The sequence below is a fragment of the Pongo abelii genome, chromosome 8, assembly GCF_028885655.2.
Source record: "Pongo abelii isolate AG06213 chromosome 8, NHGRI_mPonAbe1-v2.0_pri, whole genome shotgun sequence".
NCBI classification, from domain to species: Eukaryota; Metazoa; Chordata; class Mammalia; order Primates; family Hominidae; genus Pongo; species Pongo abelii.
The window spans coordinates 109216115-109231824 of NC_071993.2; the positions used below are offsets into that span (position 1 = coordinate 109216115).

At 44.1% G+C, this 15710-nt stretch overlaps 1 protein-coding gene across 18 annotated transcripts in view; it reads left to right on the forward strand.

Moving 5' to 3' along the window:
* Positions 1-3675: 3675 nt before the first annotated feature.
* GBF1 (golgi brefeldin A resistant guanine nucleotide exchange factor 1) overlaps positions 3676-15710 on the forward strand; it is a 135081-nt gene continuing 123046 nt past the window's right edge. For 14 of the 18 annotated variants that reach the window (XM_054523422.2, XM_054523425.2, XM_054523431.2 and 11 more), the window contains exon 1: positions 3686-3952. The gene's annotated coding sequence lies outside the window, so the exon portion shown is untranslated. Of the gene's footprint in view, positions 3953-15710 lie in introns of all 18 variants that reach the window. The other 4 variants (XM_009245732.3, XM_002821090.4, XM_009245733.3 and 1 more) reach the window with 2 other exon arrangements.

The window sequence follows — 15710 nt, forward strand, 5'->3', positions numbered from 1 at the left end:
GGGATCGGCTGGCAGCGAAGTGGGTTGGGCCGCTACCCCGAGGAAAGTGGATCGGCGCCAAGTGGGAAGGCGCACGGGGCCGCCGGGTCTCAGCGCTCAGACTTCTCTGCCGCTCAAGTTTCGCCGATTTTCTCCACTTGTCGCTGTCCGTCTCTCCTCCCTTTTGTCTCTGTTCCAATCCTCCCACGTCTCGCCTTTCTTTCCTCTTCTTTCACCTCAGCCGCTTCGCTCCTGCTGTTTACCATTCTCCTTCCTCTGCCACTTTAAAAGACTCATTTCTTTTCTCTCTGCTCCTCTTTTTCCTCATATCTTTCCTCTTCTTCATTTCCCCCTTCTTCTCCAAGGAAGGTGACTTCGTGGAGACAGCAGGGTTTGGAATGATACAAACCAAAGTGGTATTCCAACGCTGCCACGAACTGCGCTATCAGTGAGTGAACTTGGACAAGTAACTATCATCTCCCTCCCCGCGAAAAACAGTTAAGAGGAGGTTCCTGCTGGATCTCAGGGCTTGGGCTGGGCACTCCAAAGGCATGGACCGATTGCCTTTCAGTCTGTACCCTTGTCTTGCTTAGGCTGTGCTCTCCCTCCTTCAGCAGGGCTGGTTTCCCGCTGGTGGTACCAGGTTAAGTCCTGTGGGCAAGGTGTGGCCTTGGTGCCTGCTGGTTAGGAATTTGCAAGGGACAGGACAGATGACCAAGGAACATCCTGGCAGACTGTGACTTCGGCCCTGTCTGACTTAGGCCTCAATTTCCAGGAAACAGGCTCCTTCTCTTCTCCCAGTTAGGCTATGTTGCTTGGGTGCTCCTAAGAGCCTAAGCCCAGGCCAGGCACGGTGGCTCACGCCTGTAATCCCAGCACTTTGGGAGGCCGAAGCGGGCGGATCACAGGGTCAGGAGATTGAGACCATCCTGGCTAACACGGTGAAACCCCATCTCTACTAAAAAATACAAAAAATTAGCCGGGCGTGGTGGCGGGCCCCTGTAGTCTCAGCTACTCGGGAGGCTGAGGCAGGAGAATGGCGTTAACCCGGGAGGCGGAGCTTGCAGTGAGCCGAGATCGCGCCACTGCAGTCCAGCCTGGGCGACAAAGCAAGACTCCGCCTAAAAAAAAAAAAAAAAAAAAGAGCCTAAGCCCAGTCACACAATATGGCCCTAAAGCAAATCTAAACAGTCATGTCTTGACTGTTCAGTGACTCCCATTGCCCTTAGGCTAAAGGTCAAGCTCCCTAGCCTGGCATACTAGACCTTCAGGACCTGACCTTGTCTTCATCTCCAGTTTCCTAGTAGTGTCCTGCACACCTCTGGCCCTTCCTGTGAAAGTAACCCACCTTTATATTGTCAATTCCTACTCCTCCAATGTTCCACTCAAGCCTTATTTCCTCTGGGAAGCCTTTTCTGAACTCTCAGGTTAGCCTCTTGCTCTCATGACCCTCTGTGTATACCCTCTATTACACCACCCACCATATTGAAGGGATCAGCTTATGTGTTATCTGCTATGAGAATAAAATTTAAGAGGGTAAGGACCATGTCTATTATTCCCAGGCATAATGTAGAATCTCAATAAATGTCACACTGAAATCTATGAGGAAGATGTTCTGCCTGGTAAGATGATGATTAGTGGTTAGGAGGGACTAGGGAATTGTCATCTCTCTCCTCCCCATCTCTATTGCACAATCACATGCTTTTAGAATGATGAATTTCTGGAGGTATGAAGAAGTAGATATTGGCGAGCAGAAATTTTTGGCCCACTTAGAGGATTTTCCAATTGGCTTTCCAGGACCTCTCAATCTGAGACAGGCCCAGGACACCAACTCTCAGTTTTCAAATGAAGAGGAAAATGGCTCTGAGGTAATGTGGAAAGAGGTGCTATGATGGTATATCCTCTTTCCCTGACTCTCTTTGGGTGATAGAGGCTAGATCCTCAGCTGGACCTACCGACCAGAAGCCCAATGTGCAGGTGTAGGGAGTTACTGAGGGGTTCTTCAGGTCTGATGTCTGACGGGTGCTTTACACTAGAGCATCGTGGCCAGGTGTGGTGGCTCACACCTGTAATCTCAACACTTTGGGAGGCCGAGGCGGGTGGATCACCTGAGGTCAGGAGTTCGAGACCAGCCTTTCCAACATGGTGAAACCCCGTCTCTACTAAAAATACAAAAATTAGCCGGGTGTGGTGTCAGATGCCTGTAATCCTAGCGACTTGGGAGGCTGAGGCAGGAGAATCACTTGAACCCAGGAGGTGGAGGTTGCAGTGAGCCAAGATCACACCATTGCACTCCATCCTGGACGACAGAGCAAGACTCTCTCAAAACAAACAAACAAACAAACAAAAACAAAAACAAAAAAACTAGCACATCATAGCACATGGATGGTCTTTGGATGCCTGGTTTTGAGACTACATTCCTATGTGGTTAGTTATAGAGCTTCCCTGGACTTGGGTCGTCCATAATTGGGAGGATGTATGGAAAGAATTAGGCTTTTTTTTTTCATTGCCTCCCAGCAGCTTCTCCAGGTCTGCAGGGACACTGGGGCTCTAGTGTCCCAAACAGGCCGGGAATTTCATGATTCAGTCTCCTAGGAGAAAACCCATCATTCTCTTGTCCTCTTCCCACACATTCTCACTTCCAGGTAATACAGGTAATTCTAAATAGCTTAGTAACCTCTATCATCTCTTGCAAGGGGAGGAGGCAGCTGGGGGCAAGACAGTGAAAACAGGTGGGCATCCAACCCTCAGGCCCCTTAGCGTTTCTAAGGCACACAAGAAAGACTTCTGTTTCCTATCACTGATGTAGTGGGCTAAGCTGTGTATTTAGCCTGGTGGATAAGGCCCGTCCAAGGCTTGGTATGAAAGGCAGACCGGGAGTCAAAGCCCGATATACTAAGGCATAAGAGGTGACAAAAGGCGATGAAAAGAGTTGGCCTGGGGGTGAGGAGACCCAGGGGTTCGTCTCTCTGCTCTGCTATTTACTAGTTATGTGAACATGGGCCCAGCCTTCCACCCTGGAGCTGTTTCCTATAATGTAAAATGAAGAGACTTAAATTAGATATCCAGGGCTTCTGCTACGTCCCATTTTCTCTATTTCTGGATGATGGGAATGGGGCAGAAGACGCTGAAACAGAGTTGGGACGTGACAGACATAACTGTGAGAAGCCGCAACAGGGAAGGTGGACGAGAGGGCAAGGACAGCAGGGTGTGGAATAGATCGCTGGACTTGTTTTTAGAATGAAGGGAGCCCAGAGCTGCCTCGAAAAGGAGTGATTCCTCAAGGGGCATGGTCTTGGCCCAGGTAACTTTGATAATACTTGGACAGGGGAGTAGGGATGCCCGCTCAAGTTCTCAAAGCGGACCCCGCCCCTTTCCAGCCAATTGTAGCCTTCCTCCCCATAATGCTCAGCAGCCACTGCCAAACCGCGCACTGCAACCGAACTCTACCTAACTCCACCTCTCTAGCCGCCCAGCACAGTTCCTCATTTTTTATTGGTTTTTTAAACTGTCACTCAGAGAGTACTCGTATCCGTTGGTTGTCCCCTAACCTACCCTTTCTTTCCCTTGTAATCTCGCCTCTTTAGGCACTACCCGCCTCCTGAAGCCAATTTCCTTTATTCGATTGGATAGTCGGAATGCTACTTTTCACGGTGCAAAGCTATGATTGGCTGCACGCGGCAGGGCTCGCGCAGTTACCAGGCAGCGGGCTAGACTGAGGCTAGTTACCACGTCAGTGAGCTGACAGGGAAGGTACCCGGCTCCACTGCCCGTCCCGGCCGACTCATCCTGGCGGACTGTGCAGTCCCACCCTGACTTCGGCCTCAATTTCCAGGAAACAGGCTCCTTCTCTTCTCCCATCTGCTACCAGAGCCGGGAGAGCTGCTCGGAGACGCCTCCGGGGTGCGGGCTGGACATGAGCAGCGGCTGCCGGTCCTGGGACTAGGCCCCGCCATTTTGGATCCGCTGACAGGTCAGCGAAGTCTCTTCCTAGAGTTCCGGTGTCGTGAAGGCCGCCCTGACATCGCAGTAGGGAATTAGTGGGAAGGGCCCTTAAATTGGGCGAGCCAAGGTGGGCTAAGGACGCAGCGGACAGGAATAAGACGAGGGAAGGGTTGTTGTGGGAGGGAACAGGGAGGTATGCAGGGGCAAAGGTCAGGCCTCTGCCGCAGGAGGGGCGATTTCTGCTCTCATTACTGATCCTTTGCAGGTGCCCAAATCTTCTGTTTTCCCAGGCTTGACCTAGTCTTTAGCTTCTCCTTTACAGCGCTTTCTGCATCCTAAAGAGCCCAGTACTCAAAAGTGAAAGCAAACCTAAGGAGCATTGTGTCTGCTTTTATGGGTTTTCAGACTTTAGATGTGAAAGGCTCTCTAGATTCTGTACAGCGTCTACTTCTTTGTGATTGCCTCACTAATACAAAGGAACTGCTTCATTAACACTGAATGATGAACTAGTGCACCCTAGAATCAGGTTGTCAGCAGAGGGACGTGTGGAAGGCTTGAGGTTATAGCAGCACAGGGAACTGGGCTATGAGAAGGCTTCCCTCTTACAGGACAGCTCAGCTGCCAGTCTGGGTCTGTATGTAAACACTAGACTTATCTCTGGGCCTATTTGTTCCTTTATACAATCTTTCACAGGCATTCTTTTCTAGTGTATGTTTTTGTTGACATTTCTCTCTCAGATCTTCTCTTCACTAAGGAGATGAGGCTTAATTATAAGGAAACCACTCCATTATGACATATTTGACTGACAGCAGAGAGATATTTGAATACTGGCAAAGTTTGGTATTGTTGGCCTATTATTTTTAGTGGGCAAAAAGAGTCATGAGAGATTTTCAGCCAATTGTAGGGTCAGAGCCCCAGAGTGAACGATGGAACATAACCCTAGAGAGTGTAGTTTATGGCACTGTGATGACCTTTGATAAACTGCTGTGTTGTAAAGCTGCAAAAGTCCACCAAGGGTAAAGAATGCTTTTAGAAATAAGGAATAGTGTAGATGGTGTTTTGTAATGCACAATGTGGAAACTTGTGCATTAATTCAGGTATGAAAGGCACTCTAGGCCCTGTGGAGGATACAAATGGAAAGGTCTGCTTTGGGATTGCTCAGTTAATGCACTTCTTAAAAGTAGTAGCATGTATGTGCAGTGGCCTAGCTAGAGCATGTAGTAGGTTAAGAGCAGGATCAACCTAATGCCTTTTGGTATGTAGTGGGCACTCAATAAACGTTATCTCTATCTGGGATTAGTTTCAGTATGTGATCAGGACTTGTGGCCTGCTTTTGGCCCTGGCAGTCAGGAACACTTTGCACTTTTGCATGATGAGGTAGTAACAAGGAGGATCAAAACCTCATAGTGTCAGAAGAGAAAACTATTTAGGATCTTGGAATGACTAACTCAGTTTTTCCTACCTTTGTCCTTATGAAATTGAAATTTCATAATTTCCCTTTTCCCTTCCTACCTTTGTCCTTATGAAATTGAAATTTTTGTGTGTGTTGGGAGAAGGGGGATGGCATTATTTATGCTTCACGTGTGTTGATTTAGAATTAGTGGGATGGAAATGGTACAGGAAACTATTTGCATTTTAACTTGCTGATCTAAGTTGTAGAATTCTTCCCCTCTCCCCGCCCCCAAAAAAGTAGTTGAACGCAGCAAATGAAATGACATACCTCAGGAGGTACCCAGGTTTGATGATCCTGCCTTGCTCACTTGGGCCATTGCCCTGATGAGTTGATATGCTTTGCATAACAGGCAATCTAGTCTCTGGGTAGACAGTGTGATCAATCCAGAATCCAGTCATCCTCAATTGAGCCTAAGGGTGACTATAGAGGCATCAAAACGTTTTCTCTTTCTCTCTCTTTCTTTTTTTTTTATCCTAAATGTCATTTCTAGATAGGAATAATTTTCTAGATAGGAATAATTCCCACTCCTACCCACAAATCAGAAAATTCATCCTTCAAACACAAGTCCTAAACTTGTATTTGAGCTTCTTTTTAATGGTGTTTGTAGACAGTATGTTCCAGTCTTGACAGTGATGCTCATTGGCACAGTGGGAACTCAGGTTATAGACATATCTCCTCAGTAGCCGGGCACCAATCCCAGTTTCAGCTCAGAGTTCTCAAAGTTCCACTACTATTTTATTTCCCTGTTTTCCAGAAGTCAGGATGACTGCCACTTTTACATAATAACCTCATTGATAGGGTACTTAGACTGGCCACTGTGGGCAGCTAAAGAGGAAGAAGACACAGCTCTTGCTTTTGAGGAGACTCTATTTATAGAGTACTCACTGCAAGGATCACCCTAATCTTTGTATGACACTTCTCATTGATTGATCACACTCTATATCCCTGTGGCTCTGTGTGACTGATTATAGAATGATTCTGTTGTTGGGTTAATGGTGGGATTGAATTTAAGGGTGTATGTTTTTGTTGACATTTTATCCTCAGGCTGGAAGAGCTATGTAAATATATTGAGCTGCTGTTTAGCTGTTACTCTTTTTTTTAAATATTTCAGTATGTTCAACTGCAGTTGTTTAACTAAATGAAAATATTATAAAGCAGTGTGCTGATTTGGAACCCCAATAATAATAGAAGTGATCATTGAAGTGATTATTTGTTCTAGTAGTAGTGGAAATTATCATAGATGCAATAGTAGTGTAAATGATCATGGAGTTATGATGGCAAAGTAATGGTTTGCCAATCATATAAACCAGGGGTTACGAGCTCACATGCCTAAATGCCAGGAAGGTAATGTAAATGAGTGAATTGAGTCCCATGGGAATGTATTAGGATTAGTGGGGACTGTTGTGTACTGGAGAACCCATGCCTTTATTTTTTTTGTCTTTCATTTTAATTTCTTTTTATTGAGACAGGGTCTTGCTCTGTCACCCCGGCTGGAGTGTAGAGGAGCAATCACAGCTCACTGCAGCCTTGACCTCTGGGCTCAAGTGATCTTCCTACCTCAGCCTCACAAGTAGCTGGGACCACAGATGTGCGCCATCATGCCCAGCTAATTTTTTAATATTTTGTAGAGACAAGGTCTCCCTGTATTGCTCAGGCTGGTTTTGAACTCCTAGACTCAAGCAGTCCTCCCATTTTTGCCTCCCAAAGTGCTGGGATTTTAGGAATGAACCACCATGCTCAACCCATTCCCTTATTTAAAAGAGCCAACTGCTCCTTTTTCAGCAGATTGTTACTGTTTTAGAATGCAGGCACAGAATGACTACTCTTTCTATTTTTCAGGAGAAACTGGAAATTTAGATTATTGTGTTTTCTAATTGTTGGAAACTAGTTAAAAGTATTTTTAAGCCTTTTTCAGGCCAAACAAAATATGTCTGTGGACTGGATTCTGCCCAATGGTTACTGGATGATGACCCTCAATAAACAAAATGGGCAGGCCTTATGAGACTTAATCACTGCAGTTCTCTATGCATAATCACATAGACTTTTTTTCTTTGTCCTACTCTGCCAGCTGTCACCTTTATACCTTGGGTGCCCTGAGTGGCTAAAAGATGGAGTGAGATAGAGAAGCTTTGTTTTATTTTTCATCTCCAAGCTGGCAGAAGAGACAGCTTTGGACATATTAGTAGCTTACCTTGTAAATGGTTCTTGAGATACTCTCAGAATCTCCACAGTGGGAGGAGATGGCATGCTAGAGCTGAGGTACACTGGTCACCCAATTATCAGGTCTGGGAGGATTTTCCGGTGATGCCTTGTCAGGGCACCAGCTTTTTTCCCAGTTTAACCTTCTTTTACTTCCAACCTTTGAGTAAATTTCTTGAGCTCAGTAAGTTGTTTCCTAGTTTAGTAACTTTGGTTATTCTCAATAAAGCACAGAACTATGGTGTGTTCTTAGACCAGCTCTGGAAATGTTAAAAGCTCTGCATCTTTAGTGTTTCTCTGGTTTTTTTTTTTTTTTTTTTTTTTTTTTCTGATGGAGTCTCGCTTTGTTGCCCAGGCTGGAGTGCAGTGGCGTGATCTCGGCTCACTGCAACCTCCGCCTCCCGGGTTCAAGCAATTCTCCTGCCTTAGCCTTCTGAGTAGCTGGGACTACGGGTGCGCACCACCACACCCAGCTAATTTTTGTATTTTTAGTAGAGATGTGGTTTCACCATATTGGCCAGGCTGGTCTTGAACTCTTGACTTTGTGATCCGCCCGCCTCGGCCTCCCAAAGTGCTGGGATTATAGGTGTGAGCTAACACGCCCAGCCTTCTCTGGCTTTTAAAGGGATTGAGTGAACATAAACCTTAGAAGGACCTATTGCTGGTCCTTCAGCTCCCTACTACCATCTACCTTTTCAGAAAGTCCATCAGTTTTCTTGGTTTGCCCAGCTCTGTATTAGACACAAAGGCATCATGAAAAAGAAAAACAAACTTGCACTTTTGCCTTTGGAGAATTTATTTGCTAGTTGGATAAGGACAATTTTTTTTTTGAGACAGAGTCTCTCTCTGCCACCCAAGCTGGAATGCAGTGGTGTGAGATCTCGGCTCACTGCAACCTTTGCCTCTCAGGCTGAAGTGATCCTCCCATCTCACCCTCCTGAGTAGCTGGGACTATAGGTGCGTGTCACCACGCCTGCCTGATTTTTGTGTTTTTTGTAGGGACAGGGTTTTACTATGTTGCCCAGAGTGCAGTGGTGTCGTCATAGCTCATTGCAGCCTTGATTTTTCGGGCTCAACTGATCCTCCTACCTTAGGCTCCCTAGTAGCTGGAACTACAGGCATGTATCACTATGTCCCACTAATTTTTTTTTTTTTTTTTAATTTATATTGCCTAGGCTGGTCTCTGACTCCTGAGCTCAAGCGTTCCTTTTGCTTTGGCCTCCTAAAGTGCTGGGATTAAAGATGAGAGCTACTGCACCTGGCCAAGGACAATGTTTAAAAGTGATTAAGAGGCCGGGCGCGGTAGCTCATGCCTGTAATCCCAGCACTTTGGGAAGTCAAGGGAGGCAGATCACCTGAGGTCAGGAGTTAAAGGCCAGCCTGGCCAACATGGTGAAACCCCGTCTCTACTAAAAATATAAAAATTAGCTAGGCGTGGTGGTGGGCGCCTGTAATCCCAGCTACTCGGGAGGCTGAGGCAGGAGAATCACTTGAACCCTGGAGGTGGAGGTTGCAGTGAGCCAAGATCACACCATTGCACTCCATCCTGGACGACAGAGCAAGACTCTCTCAAAACAAACAACCAAACAAAAACAAAACAAAACCCCATAAAAGCGATTAAGAAAAAAAAAAAACACTTAAACACTAGTGTACTAAAAACAGCTATTTAGAGCCAAAGAAAATAAGACATATATGAAGAATTGACAGTTACATTAAAAATTATATATTTCACAAAAATGTGAATGTGCAAATAACACTTAAGGAGATGTCAGGAAGATAGACGTGAAAAAAGAAGCAGTATGATTTGGCTGGTAGGTAAATGTGGGTTCTTTTTACCTGTATGGAAGGTTTGTAACTTCTGGTAGAGAAGCAAATATAGATTATCAAAAAAAGGTTTGCCAGTGTGGCTCAGAGTTATTGTGTTCTATGAAGTCATTTTTCTCATGAGGTGGATGTGTGCTGTACCACTCTTGAAGAGTCCGTCTTGATGTTATTTCATTTGTTCATCCAGTATTTATTGATCATTTTTCTTACTATGTGTCAGGCTTTGGAGATAAAAAGGTAAATAAATCATGGTCTTTCCCCCTGAGATAGAGCGTGATAGTCCCATGGTGGTGATATACTAAATAAATAATTATAAATTAGTATAAGATGTGTTTATTTTTATTTTCATTTATTTATTTGAGGCAGAGTCCCACTCTGTCACCCAGGCTGGAGTACAGTGGCACGATCATAGCTCAAGGCAACCTGGAACTCCTGGGCTCAAGTGATCGTCCTGCCTTAGCCTCCCAAGTAGCTGGGACAACAGGTGTGCGCCACCACACCTGGCCAATTTTTCATTATGTTTTGTAGAGACAGGGTCTCGCCATGTTGCCTAGGCTGGTCTTGAACTTCTAGGCTCAACTGATGCTCCCGCCTTGGGAGCATCCCAAAGTGCTGGGATCACAGACATCAGCCACTGTGCCCAGTCAAGATATGTTTAGAGATAAGTACAAAATGCTGTGGGTGGCCGGGCGTGGTAGTTCATGCCTATAATCCCAGCACTTTGAGAGGCCGAGGCAGGCAGATCACTTGAGGTCAGGAGTTTGAGACCAGGAGTTTGAGACCAGCCTGGCCAACATGGTGAAACCCCAACTCTACTAAAAATACTCTGCTAAAAAAGTGGAAAAAAGGGCCGGGTGCAGTGGCTCACACCTGTAATCCCAGCACTTTGGGAGGCCGAGGCGGGCAGATCACCTGAGGCCAGAAGTTTGAGACCAGCTTGACCAACACAGAGAAACCTCGTCTCTACTGAAAATACAAAATTGGCCAGGCATGGTGGCACATGAATGTAATCCCAGCTACTGGGAGGTTGAGGCAGGAGAATCGCTTTAACCTGGGAGGCAGAGGTTATGGTGAGCCGAGATTGTGCCATTGCACTCCAGCCTGGGCAACAAGTGGGAAACGCTGTCTCAAAAAAAAAAAAAAAAAAAGTGGAAAAATAAATAAATAAATAAATAAGTGGTTGTAAGATTGTTCTTAGAACCACTGTGATATTCTGACTCCCTCATTGACTTTTGGATGGAATGAGTAAGGGTTTATCAGGTGGACAAGAGTGAGAAAAAACATTCAGAGTAGAAAGGGAACTTCATATGCAAAGGCAAAGAGGCAGCAAAGACCATGACTTTAGAAAGTAGGAATGGTGGGGCATGGTGGCCCACACCTATAATCTCAGCATTTTGGGAGGCTGAGGCAGGCAGATTGCTCTGAGCTCTGGAGTTTGAGACCAGCCTGGGCAACATGGCAAAATATTGTCTCTACAAAAAATACAGAAAAATTAGCCAGGCATGGTGACTCGTGCCTGTAGTTCCAGCTACTTGGGAGGCTGAGGTGGGAGGATCGCTTGAGCCTAGGAAGCAGATGTTGCAGTGAGCCAAGATTGTACCACTGCACTCCAGCCTGGGCGACAGAATGAGACCCAGTTTCAAAAAAAGAAAAGGAACTTTTTAACTTTTTAGGGTCTTTTATTTTATTTTATTTTATTATTATTATTTTTTGAGCCGGCATCTTGCTCTGCTGCCCAGGCTGGAGGCCAGTGATGCCATCTTGGCTTACTGCAACCTCCACCTTCTGGGTTCAAGCAATCCTCCCGCCTTAGCCTCCTGAGTAGCTGGGATTACAGGCCCCTGCCATCATGCCCAGCTAATTTTTCTATTTTTAGTAGAGTGGGGATTTCACCATGCTGCCCAGGCTGGTCTCAAACTCCTGACCTCAGTTAATCTGCCCGCTTTGGCCTCCCAAAGTGCTGGGATTACAAGCGTGAGCCACCGCCCCCAGCTGAGGGGCTATTTTATACAAAAAATATGTGTAGCTTATATGGGGCACCAATGGCTGCCCCCCAGCTTGAAAAACAACATCACCAAAACTGAGGCTGCATGTACGTATGCCCTTCCCTGTTAGTTCCCCCACACTCCCTGCCCCTTGCCACTATTCTCAATTTTTTTTTTTGTGAGCTTCTCTGGGGTGTAGTCCTAGAAGTGGAATTGCTGAAATATAGGATATGAAGTGCTTTAGCTTTGTAAGATAATGCCAAATTGTTGTTCAAATTCATATTAATTTAGATACATACCAGCCACTTGGTCTGCATTTTTTACCCACTTAAAAACATTTTTTTTTTTTTTTGAGACAGGGTCTTACTCTGTTGCCCAGGCTGGAGTACAGTGGTGTGATCATGGCTCACTGCAGCCTTGACCTCCTAGGCTCAAGTGATCCTCCCACTTCAGCCTCGCAAGTTAGCTGGGACTACAGGCACATGCCACCATGCCCTACTAATTTTTAAATTTTTTGTAGAGATGGAGTTTTGCTATGATGCCCAGGCTGTTCTCAAACTCCTTGGCTCAAGTGATCCTCCTGCATCGGCCTCCTAAAATGCTGGATTATAGGCGTGAGCACCTGGCCTTTTAAGTATTATCAGATTTAAAGTGTTTTGCTATTTCAGGAATGTAAAGTGGTATATCATTATAATCTTATTTTGTAATTTTCCTGATTATTAATGAAGCTGATAATCTTTTCATATATTTATTTGCTGTTTATGTTTCCTATTCTGTGAAATGCCTATTCATGTCTGTTGCCAATTTTGGGGAGGGGTTATATGTCTAGTTCTTACAATTTTGTAGCGGTTATTGTATACTCTGGATATTACTCCTTTATATTAGTTATATGTGCCTCAGATATTTTCTTCTGGTTTGTGCCTTATCTTTTCCCTCTTTTTCATGTTGTCTTTTGAACAGGCATTTTTAATTTTAACATGGTTGAATCCACCAATTTTTTAAAGAGGTTTTGCTTTTTGTTTCTTGTTTAGGTACTTCTGCCTTATGCTGAGTTTATTAAAATACTCTCCTGTAGCCAGGTGCTGTGGTGCACATCTGCTGTCCCAGCTACCCAAGAGGCTGACGTGGAAGGATTGCTTGAGCCTAGGAGTTTGAGTCCAGCCTGGGCAACATAGCAAGACCCTATCTCTAAAAAAAAAAAATCAAAAAGAAAATATTCTTATATATTAGCTTCTAAGAGATTTCAAGTTTTGCTTTTCATATTTAAATAACCTGGGATATATTTTTGGTATTCCATTAAATAAGAATACAATTTATTGTTTCTTTTTCTCCTGCTTTTGTTTGGATATAGACAGAGTTGCCAAGTGATACAGTGACTCCTCTTTGGATCCTGTTGAGGTAACTGGGTTGCCACAAAGCACTAGGGGAATGTTCTAGATCCAGCTTTAAATGGACAGTGCTTTCAAGGGTACATGTTACTCAGAGTCTCTGGGCCAGTGGCTTATCTGGCTAAGGGTGTTAGTTGGTATTTATTTAGTTGTTCCCTCTCTTATTTATTTTTTTCTATTAATTTTTCATTTGTGTGGGTACATAATGAATGTATTTCTCTTGTTATTTCTGACACAAGATAAATCTTAAGTTCGTTTCTACTATACTTTTATGAGGTTTCTGCAGGCCTTTATGACCTTGTGACAAGGGATTTCTTGGCCATTGGCTACCAGGCAGCAAGTGGTTCATCAGTTTCCCATCTGAAGCTGAAGGGCACAACTGTTTGGAGATTCCCTGAGTGAGGAGACATACTCAGAGACCTAGAAGGAGATTAGGCAGCTCTGCGTAGTACTTGAAAATAATTCCTCTTCATTCCCTAGATGTTTCTTTTTTTTTTTTTGAGACAGAGACTCACTCTGTTGCCCAGGTTGGAATACAGTGGCATGATCTCGGCTCACTGTAACCTCCATCTCCCGGGTTCAAGTGATTCTCCTGCCTCAGCCTCCCAAGCAGCTGGGATTACAGGTGTGTGTCACCACACCTGGCTAATTTTTCTATTTTTAGTTGAGGCGGGGTTTCACCATGTTGGCCAGGCTGGTCTTGAACTCCCGACCTCAGGTGATCTGCCCACCTCAGCCTCCCAAAGTGCTGGGATTATAGGCGTGAACCACTGCGCCCAGCCCTAGATGTTTCTTTTTACAATGATTTTTTGCTTAGACCTTTGCTGTCTTAGAAAGTGGTTACTTCTTTTCTAAAGGGCTTATTCATTTTTAGTCAATCAGTTAATTAAAATTTAAAAGTAGTTAATAGGTAATATATGTTTGTGACACAAAATTCAAGAGGTAAAAAAGAATATACAGAGAAAAGTTAGTCTTCCTTTCACTCCTACACCACTCAGTTCCATAGTCATCCGGTTTCTTTCCCTGGAGGCCGTAACCTCTTAGCATTTTCTTACAAGTCCTTCCAGAGACCTAGAGCATATTCATCTTGCCTACATAATTTAAGGAAGGGGAAATACCAGGAGAGATTTAATCTTTTCTCTTCTGATACTTTAAATCATTTTTGAATTTATCTTTCTTCTATTTCTAAGTTCTCCTCCTCCTCAGAAGAGAGTGTGGTTGTACATTCATATCATTGAAACTTCTCAGAAGAGAACATTTTTGTGTTTCTAGAGCATCTGGAAAGCAGATAGTCTTCTGAGATTAACCTAGTTTTTTAAATTGTCATTAATATAAATCTTGTGTTGAATTCCCTTGTGGACTGGGGAGGTGTCGTGGGCATGGACACGTTATTATTATTATTTTTTTAAGACAGAGTCTCACTCTGTTGCCCAGGCTTGAGTGCAGTGGTACGAACACAGCTCACTGCAGCCTCAATCTGCCAGCCTCAAGCAATCCTCCCACCTCAGCCTCCCTAGCAACTGGGACTACAAGTGTGCACCACCACACCTGGCTAATTTTTGTATTTTTTGTAGAGACAAGGTTCGCCATGTTGCTGAGGCTGGTCTCAAACTCCTGGGCTCAAACGATCTGCCCACCTCAGCCTTCCAAAGTGTTAGGGATTACAGGTGTGAGCCACCGCGCCTGGCCCCTGGACAAAATTTGTACCAGTTTCTTTTTCCTTTATCATGGTGGTTTTCATGCTTTTCACTTTCTGGGGGGGCCTCATCTTATGCAAAATATGCAAATTGAGCTACTTGCTGGGTACATTTCTTTCTCTATATCTCTGGCTGTGTCTCAGTTTTCGTATCTATTCCACTAAACTGTATAAATGCCTCAAGGACATAAATTATATACCTCTTATCATTATTAATGTTTAATTATATTGATAGTACAGTAATACATTCTCTTTGTAAAAAAAAAAAAAAATTTTTTTTTTTTTTTTTTGGGATGGAGTGTGGCTCTGTTGCCCAGGCTGGAGTACAGTGGCATGATCTCAGCTCACTTTAACCTCTGCCTCCCAGGTTCAAGCAATTCTTCTGCCTCAGCCACCCGAGTAGCTGGGATTACAGGCGCCCTCCACCACACCTGGCCAATTTTTGTATTTTGAGTGGAGATGGGTTTCACCATGTTGGCCAGGTTGGTCTCGGGCTCAGGTGATCTACCAGCCTTGACACTCCTGAAGTGCTGGGATTACAGGCGTGAGCCACAGTGCCCGATCTTTTTGTAAAAAGTTAAAATATTACAGATCCAGTTTGGGCAACAAAGTGAGACCCCATCTCTACATAAAATACAAAAATTAGCTGGGTGTGGTGGTGTGTGCCTGAAGTCCCTGCTACTCAGGACTCTAAGGCAGGAGGATTGCTTGAGCCCAAGAGTTCAAGTCTTCAGTGAGGCATGATAGTGCCACAGGACTCCAACCTGGGTGACAGAGTGAGACCTTGTCTCAAAAAAACCCCAAAAGACAAAACCATTACAGATAAGGCTCAAGTATCCTCTGATTGCACCCTGATTTCACAGCATAATTTATAATTATAATAATTATATAATTATTATGTATTTGTATAATTATATAATATATGATATATATTATTATATAATAATATATAATATATAATTTCACAGCATAATTTATAATTATGATTACAAGTTTGGGTATATTAGCACAGACCTTTTATTTTATATTTATATATCATATTAATGCTTTCTTGCTGTCAATTAATATGAGTTTTCAGAACTTTTCAAAGGTCTTGTCACTGTCACTGTCCAGTTTTCTGGAGCTGACTGGGCAGATTGGATGCAGTCATTTGTTTATATTTTATATTTATATTTATATTTATATTTATATTTATATATTTTTAGAGATAGTGTCTTGCTGTGTGACCGAGGCTGGAGTGC